The following is an 8249-nucleotide window of genomic DNA, read 5'->3' as shown; positions in this document are numbered from 1 at the left end:
TTCTGCCTTGGGACACTTGCCGTAGCTGTGTCACTAGCCCATCAACTATGATGTCTCTATGCAAGAGATGGTAATCTCGAGCCTGTGGGTAAACACACTTGCTGTGACTGTATCCCATTTTCTAGTTCTTCTCACCCTCATTTTCCTGTAGCATGGAAATATAGCCTTGGGTTTGTGGTGAAGAAGAGGTTTCTCATTTTTCAGCGCTGTCTCTTTTACTATCTAGTGATTCTAGATAGAAATCACTGCTCTAGTGATTCTGGACATGTGGGTTGGGAAAGTCTCAGGCCTGGAAGAGATAGGATGCTTTCCTGCCAAGAATCTCAATCAAATTGTCTGGCCCAAGATGCCAGGATCCCTTTATGTCATAGGGTCTTCTATTCATTCCCGAGGAGGAAAAAAATTACCAGGGTGCCTTTTGCTATTAGGTTTGGAGTCAGGAAACTCTGGGCCTGGAAGGCCTTCCATTGTTTGGTGGGATGACCAAGACATCCTGCTTCGTTGTTGTTCCTCTATTTCTGGAGTCCCTTACCAGTTTTCCTACTTATTACCACCTTTCAGAACTTTTTTTTTCTTTTGGTTGTGTCTTGCATTATTTCCAGGGTATAAAGTTGTGTTTATTAATAAGAGAAGGGAGAAATAACTCTTTGCCATCTTACAAGATCTATGATTAGCTTTTTAAAAAAATATTTTTATAATGGTGACTTTGCCAATATTTTTCTGCACCTCTGTCAAGTTTTGCTTTGTGTATTTCAAGGTGGTTTTATTATGTGCATACAAGTTCAGAATTATGAAATCTTCTTGATGGATTGGTCATTTTGTTATTCTAAATTTATTAGTTATTATTTATTGCTGATATAACAGATTACCATAAACAACGACCATTCATTATTTCACATTTCTCTAAGTCAGAAGTTCAGGAGGCTCAGCTGAGATCAAGGTGATGTAGGACTGTGTTCCTTAATGGTGATTCTCAGGAAAAGTTTACTTTCAAGCTTATTAAGGTTGTGTACTAAATTCTGTTTCTTATAGTTATATGACTGAGATCCCTGCTTCCTTGCTGTCTGTCAGCCAAGGAGGTTTTCTCAGCATGTAGAGGCCACCTATATTCTCTAAACCGTGACCCCCTTCATCTTCAAATTAGTGACAGCGGTTTGAGTCCTTCTCATGCTTCAAATTTTTGTGAACTCCCTTTATGCATCCTCTTTTGACACATCTCTATTTTGCTTAAAACCTAAGAAGATGCTCCACTTTTAAGGACTAATGTGATTAGATTGAGAGGAACTAAATAATCCAGGAAAATATTACTACATTAAACATATTTTTAATGTAATTTTGACCTCATAATTTAACAGTTTCATAGGTTCCAGTAATTTGGATGTGGAGATCTTTGGGATCCATTATTCTGTATACTATATGAGATGACACTCTCTTATTAATAATGCTTTTTCTTAGTGATTTTATTTTGTATGATATTAATGTAGTCACCTTCCTTTCTTTCCATACTTCATATTGCATCAATAATTTTGCACATCTGTATTTTTGTATACAGCATATAGGTATATTTTAATTTAAATTTGATTATTTCTGTCTTACAGGTGAAATATTTAGCTCATTCACTTTTATTGGAAATATGACATTTTTAGATATTTGCACGTTATTTTTTGCTTTCTATTTTAAAATTTTCTATATCTATTTCTTTATTCTTTTTTTACTCAAGTTATTTTGGGTTTTATTTATTTATTTATTTTGGCTCTGTTGGCTTGGGAGCTATATACCTTACTTCTAATTTTTTAGTAGTTACCCCCTTCCAGGACCTTTCACCTCACATTTATAACAGGGTCTGAAGATAACACCTTAATGTGTTTTCCATACAATAGAAAGACTTTTAACTCACTTAAACCTAAATTCAGTCTCTCATCACTTACATTCTATTTTGTCTGGTGTCTAAGATTTGTGCTTTCTTAAAACCTTTGGAATTTTTAAAATTTACTTCTTTTTCGTTGATTCATGTTAAATCATATTTTTATTATTTTACACTGATAATTTATTTGTTCAGAGTCCCCTGTTAAGTCTGTAAATTTCTTTGCTTAATATTTTTTCCTTTGTCACAAATATTCATTTTGGGTTAATTTTTCCTCTTCTTGCAATATTGAAATAATTTTAGATTAGGTCATTTGGTAATAAAATTGGCTGTTGTTTGAAAATTTATTTAGTTCTCATTCTTGAGTAATAATTTGTGAGAACACGATTTTGTTTTTACATTTATTTTCTCTCACACTTTTTATATATTGTCTTCTGGTTGTCCTTATTATTATTGAGATGTGTGTTTGAAGTATAATTATAATTTTTAAGCCCCTACTCTTAATTTTTAACTACTTAAAATCCTTTTCCTTAATGTTTTGCAATTATGTCACAATGTCTCTAGATATATAATAATTCCCTTTGCCATTTTAGTATTAACTGTATTTCCTGGTTCTTTATATTTAATCAGAGCTACAGAAGTCTTAGGAAATTTCTTGACAAATATTATAATTCATTAATTCTGTTTATTGCTTTCTTCTGTGACTTCAATTATACCAACAGTACTCCTTCTCATTTCTTCACATTGATTAAGCCCTTATATTTTCCATCTACTTGCCTCTCAATATTCCATTCTGGGTAATTTCTTCAGCTCTATCATTTCGTTCTACATTTTCTTTTCAACTATGACTAAACTGTAGCTTAATCCATCCTGTGAGTTGTTTTCATTTTTTTAATTTTTTTTGACTTTTTATGTCATCTATTTTTTGCCCTAATGCTTAATCAGAGCATAGCACATAGATATTTCCAATATGTTCTCATTAAAGGTATTGATATTTGATTTTTAAAAGTAAGTAACAATAAAACTATGAGAGAGTAGCAGCTTTTTCCTTTGAAAATTGTGATTTAAATGCAGTGAGGGTTATTAACACTTCTACATGAATGACTTCCTATTTTACTGAAGTGTTTCAAAACAGTACTTTGTAGCATCCTGCTCTTCAAAACAACATCTGTGGCTCTTTTTGGTTCCTATTAAGTGATAAATAACAACAGAATTTTAGTTCATGTAAAGACCTAAAACAAGAAAGTTGGTTAAGCTATTCATACATGTTGCTTTGAAATTGGGCTCATATAATTTTATTTTACTATGTCTATAATTTGCACTGGTATTTTGTTAATTACTTTTTCTTAACTTACAAGGTACTTTTTTAAAAAAGAAAACCATATACAAAGCTTAGATTATATAATATAATGAACTGGTCATTTTTCTTCTCATCTCTCTACTCAAATCATAGATTTCAAAGAGTTTAAATTACCAATTAATTTGTGTGTGTGTGTGTGTGTGTGTGTGTGCGTGTGTTATAATGTAGTAGAGAGGCAAACTTGATACATTTAATGCTTTAATATTACATACTGATGCATTCCTAATTCAAAGTTGCATCATGATAGGAAGAAACATACATGTGAAGCTATTAAGAAAACATTTTTGTTTGTAAGGATTTTGAAAGTTGGAGGATCAAATAATAAAACTCAGAATTTTTCCTGTCAAAATAAAATGTGGAACATAAAACTCACCAAAGGAGAGATATTTGGGAAACTCTAGTCAGTCCATGATTTTTCTCCCCTCTCTGAGAACTATCACCCTCTATTCAAACAAATCTATAAGCAGAGTCCTTGGTATCATGTTTGTACTGTGTGACATTTGCCTCTAGGCCAAGGCTGATTGTTCCATGTTTATTTTGTTTAATTTTGAGAATTTAATTTTACATTTTTACATGTTCAAACTCGGTTCTTTTAAAAATATTCCTCTTCATTGTGCCTTTTTGTTCATTCATTTTTTATTAATTGATGTATTTCATGAAGGTTTATCAATTTTTTAATTTGGATATCCCTATTTCTATAATCTTTGGTGTCTATAAATCTCTTGCTTGTTTTTTCTCTTAACTCTAATTGATGGCGATTTGTTTTCTGTTTGTGTGTGTGTAACGTTTGATTAATATTACTTAATTATTGGAAAAGCCAGTGCTTTTCTCCAGAGAAATGGGGTTTAGCTTTTCTGGTCCAGAGCCTGGACTATTCTGGCAACCAAATTGCAAATCCCAGAGAAGGAGAGAAAGAGGAAGAGTACTATTTCACAAAACATTATTATTAAATGTTTTATCATGATTTTTTTCTCCTTTTAGAATTTTGCTTTTTGAGGTTCACCTATTATGATGTTCTCTAATCAATAGTAAATATTCATTCAGTTGGTGTATAATAGCTTACATAAAATTCACCAAAGATATTCAGGGATTACCTGAAATTCTCAGCATAATTGGTTTATTGTTTCAGCTTATTCATGCTACTCTTGCGCTTTCACAATACACATTAGAATATCAAATAACTTAATAGATATTCCATTAAAGAAACATATTTATGTCTATATGAGCATTTCCAAAATATATGTGAGTATGAAACAAACCTATTTCTTAGATAACATTTATTAATATTTCAAGTTTAATGAAATTTGCTTTAGGAAATGCCAGTTAAATATTATATTAGCTTTGATGGCTTATTACCCATAGTTGTACCATAACTATTACATGACATTTTTAAATTGAGACAAACATCTTTTTCTCACTCAACATCTTATGTATTATACAAAAACAAAACTGTGGTTTTGTCAATACCTATGTATTCCAGGTATGAAGAATATCACACATTCTGTTCACCTAAACACACAGACACACACACGCGCGCGCACATGCACACACACACTTATCTAAAGAATTTTCTTATTGCTTGCATAGTAGATATAATTAAGTAAATCTGAATCAGAGGACCAAGTAATTGTGAGAATACCAATAGATATTCAGGCACTGTCTTGAGTATCTCTGATGGATTAAGTTCCTCCAAACCTAGGTTTGTTGATAGAAAAGATGTTAAAGATCCTAAATGTAAGCTAATCATGAAAAGGAAAATCTGGCCTGATTACCCAGGCCTATTGGCAGGATCGTTTTGTTTGTAGGGGAAACTGGTTCCTCCTGCACCGTGTGTGTTTGAGTCCACAAACTTCATGAGAGCCAACCACGCTGTCCTGTGATCAAAATTTGGGAAGCTTTGCAGTTCATGTTAGTATAAGTTATAAAGTCTGATAATGTCAACAATCAACTCCTTGACCTATTTATACATATTGGCTAGTGACTATTTTTTTATATCAGTATATAAGGCACATTAGACCATAAATAACATACTTTTCAAAACAGCAATACCATTTTTTCAGTTACAGAAACAATGACAACTGCTCTTCAAATACTTAGACTCTCTAATTTATTTCTTATGATTTGGGGAGTCAGGACTTGTCAAAATTGAAATCTGTGGGTGTTAGATAATTTGGGCAAGTTTGAAGTAATAAAGTTTCAAAAACAAGTTATTTGACTCTCTGCTATTATGTGTGAATGAGTTCTTGAGTGATTAATTAGAGGAAAAAAAATAAAATTACTTCAAAAAGAAGAGTTTCTGAATATCCATTGATTTTCTCTCAAATGATCGATTCCCCCATGCAAATGGGGGAAGATGGCAGCATTTACACTCTATGCTAATGAAGTAAGTCACTTTTATTACAAAAGTGCTAAAAAGTTAATGTGATTTATACTTTGTAGGACTTTTATTTGGGCTTTAGAACTAAAAGTTTACTGCTACTACATAGTTCTTACTGCATGTTTTTCTTACTATATTTTTTATTATACTAACTGTAATAGACAGTGAATGGAAAACTTAATTTTAGGACTCTGTCATCTGCACACCTATGTTCCTAGAGTTTGAGAAATAAATGCAAGTGGTTTAGATGTGACAGTTTGGAAAAATATACCTCCCCAGTGCCTATAAAAGTAAGTAACTCCGCCTCCCGGGTTTACGCCATTCTCCTGCCTCAGCCTCCCGAGTAGCTGGGACTACAGGCGCCGCCACCTCGCCCGGCTAGTTATTTTTTGTATTTTTTTTAGTAGAGACGAGGTTTCACCGTATTAGCCAGGATGGTCTCGATTTCCTGACCTCGTGATCCGCCCGTCTCGGCCTCCCAAAGTGCTGGGATTACAGGCTTGAGCCACCGCGCCCGGCCTCCGGCCACTGCACTCCAGTCCGGGCGACAGAGCGAGACTCTGCCTCAAAAAAAAAAAGTAAGTAACTCCAAGTGAAGAATTAGTATTAGGAGTGATCACAGTCATATGTGTTAATTAGCTTGTTAATTATTCTCTACTGTCACATAACTGATGAAAGTTTCTTTCTATATGTTTTCTATATATCACTTAATTAGCTTTTGAAATTTACTTTATCTCCATTTTCCCTGTATAAAATGTGGTGTATGATGTTCTGGGATACATGGGAAGGGTGTGGAAATCAGAGTAGGATATGTTCCAGTCCAAACACATCTTTAGAGTTGACTGTGCCCATAAAAGTGTTTCTGAGAGTCATGGTCTGATAAGTTATAGTCTGACAAGGCATGACCATTTTCCAATTTTTTACTTACAAATTAAAACATGAAAGTAAAAATATGATGTATGTTTATAAAAAATATTTTGATATCATCTCAGCCATTTAATAAGTCCCTAAAGAGGCTCTCATTTAATCCTGCAGAAGAGTCCTTAATATATTGTCAATGCTCATTGATTCTGATAGCAAGTTGACTCCCCATTACTGCAACTATTTTGATAATGTAGAAAGAATGCTAAGTGTCAGGCACTTTACCTTTCCAAAGCTAAGGAAATCCTTAAAGATATAATGGGGTTCCAAATCATAGAGTCATTTTAGTACTTAAATAAGACCATGATTTGTTTAATGTAAGCAGAAAAACATTCTAATCAGAATTATCCTTACCTGTAGGAGGTACAGACTCTGGTGAATTATGAGGGATGCTGGAATGCGTTTCTGGCCCAATTGATCTTGCAGTTAGTACTGACCATGAAGTTTATTTGGTGATTACTTCATTTACTTAAGGTAGCAATTATAGGAAGAAAAGATTGGGTAAATGTTGGTCAAAACATACAAAATTTCAGTTAGGGGGAAGAAGTTCTAGAGATCTACTGTACAGTATGGTGACTATAGTTAATAACAGTGTATTGACTAGTTAATGTATAATTAGTATATAATATATTTTAGGTATTCTCACCACAAAAACTGATAAGTATGTGTGGTAATGCATATGTCAATTAGTTTTATTTAGCTAAGCCAATAATATATACATATTTTAAAACATCATGTCATATACCATAAATATATACAATTCTTTTTGTCAATTAAAAATAATAATAAAAGACAAATGTTATCCAGAAGAGTTTTAATGCTCAGAATTGTTTGATAATAACTTACTGTGTATTAATTTATACACTGCCTTTATTTATCCCTATCCAGTTAGAGTCTGAATTGTTACAGAGATAATGAGTCAAATGTCTGGTGCATGGAGCTATAACGATGTGGAGAAGTATTTGGATGATCATGTGGGTGAAAATTTGCCACAGGTGGAAATACTAACATGCAGAAAAAGAGTCCTAAAAATGACTCAATATGTGCTGAATAAATGACTTTTAAATGTGATAAGTGCCACTTCTGTACACAATTATTGGTAAAGAATAATTTTGGAGTCCACTTTTTAGATACCTTGTCAGCTTTCAGAAATATCACCATTTGAACACAGCAAGTGGTTTCTGATTTTTATTTCTTTAATTTGCCAGATTGTTTGTATTCTTGTAATTATAACTAGCCCAAATGGATAGCTATTGAGAGTGTAGTGTCTGTGCTCAAGATGTTAATGCATTTATGTTTTCTTTATTGCTCTGGGAAATAGTGGTATTTCATGTTAACATTGTGAGTTCCTCTGTACCTCTTTAGCACATTATTTATTCCATAAATAACATGACAATAAAAATAAAATCAGTGACCACCAGCTTTAAATCCACATTCAAATCAAATTTTGTCACGAAATTATTGACATAAATAAATATACATAATTGGTTTTCAAAATGTGGCTACCTCCCCATTATTCAGGACTTGATTATACAGGTCATCAGTTACTGATATGGTTTGACTCTGTGTCCCACCCAAATCTCATCTTGTAATTCCCATCATTCCAACATGTTGTTGGAGGAACCCGGTGGAAGGTGACTGAATTATGGGGGTGGGTCTTTCCTGCACTGTTCTCATGATAGTGAATGGGACTCTGGGGATCTGATGGTATTAAAAACGGGAGTCTC

Source organism: Piliocolobus tephrosceles, chromosome 12 (genome assembly GCF_002776525.5).
Source record: "Piliocolobus tephrosceles isolate RC106 chromosome 12, ASM277652v3, whole genome shotgun sequence".
Classification (NCBI taxonomy): Eukaryota; Metazoa; Chordata; class Mammalia; order Primates; family Cercopithecidae; genus Piliocolobus; species Piliocolobus tephrosceles.
This window is presented reverse-complemented; position numbering follows the sequence as displayed.